Raw genomic sequence first — 1,170 nt, forward strand, 5'->3', positions numbered from 1 at the left:
TTGGAAGGAAGGTTGGGCAATCTACTTCCGTAGTGATACTGCCTCGGAAACCCAAGGAGGGGTCGCTATGAGTCGGGCCGACTTGACAGCACATAACAACAACAACAACAATGTATATATTTGTCCTTGGATGATACAAATGGTTAGCATGCCTTGCTGATAAATGAGAAGCTGGAAGTTCAAGTCTGCCCTGAACTGTCTCAGAGGAAAGGCTTAGCTATCTACTTTGGAAAAATCAGTCACTGAAAACCCTCTGGAGGACAGTTCTACTCTGAAACCCATGAGGTTAGCATGAGTCACAGTCAAAACTCAACAGCAGCTGCATACATATACATGCGGACCAACAACTCAGTGGACTTAAAACTTAGCCTCAGGGCCCCAATGGAATATATATACATAAATACATATGCATACACATACACATATTCATCCAAGAATGATAGTTCCTGATCAATGAAAAGTTCCTCAATTTTACAGAGCACCTCAATGTAGTCACTAGGCAAAGATGAACTAGAGCTGAACTTAGGAGTATGAGCCAACCAAAGGTAAACTGCTGTCAATAGCATGGAGAGCAAAACATGGACTCCTTGAGATCATTCAAGGGGAAAAGGGTCAGATGTGAGGAACAGAATAGAGGGGAAAAATGGAGGGAGAGTCTATGAAGATGAAAATGGAGAGTTATAAAGTGCCAGTGAAAAGTTCTGCAGTTGGACTCTAGGTGGGGGTTTAAAAATAAATATGTTTAATGTTTACACTGCAATTTTTATTTTATTTGCAATAAATATCTTTCAACTTCCTTCCATAGAGGTGTCATGCCATGTGCATGTGTTTGTGTATTTGGGAATATTTTAAGTTTGGGAATAAATGAAATGGGGGTTCAAGGCAATTTTAAGTTTTCAAAAGCTGGACATATGGGTAACTAAGCATTATTATAACAATTTTTAAGTCATAGCATAGCTCTTGGGCATAACCCCTGAAAGGTTAATTTAATTCTCATTAATAATCATGACTACATTTAGTTTAGCTCTGGTAGCGTAGTGGCTAAGGGACTTGACTGCTAACCAGAAGGCTGGCGGTTCAAACCCACCAGCCCCTCCTCGGAAGGAAGGTTGGGCAATCCTACTTCCGTAGTGATACTGCCTCGGAAACCCAAGGAGGGGTCGCAATGAG

The sequence above is a fragment of the Orycteropus afer genome, unplaced genomic scaffold (genome assembly GCF_000298275.1).
Source record: "Orycteropus afer afer isolate SDZICR_OR568_19922 unplaced genomic scaffold, OryAfe1.0 scaffold01435, whole genome shotgun sequence".
NCBI classification, from domain to species: Eukaryota; Metazoa; Chordata; class Mammalia; order Tubulidentata; family Orycteropodidae; genus Orycteropus; species Orycteropus afer.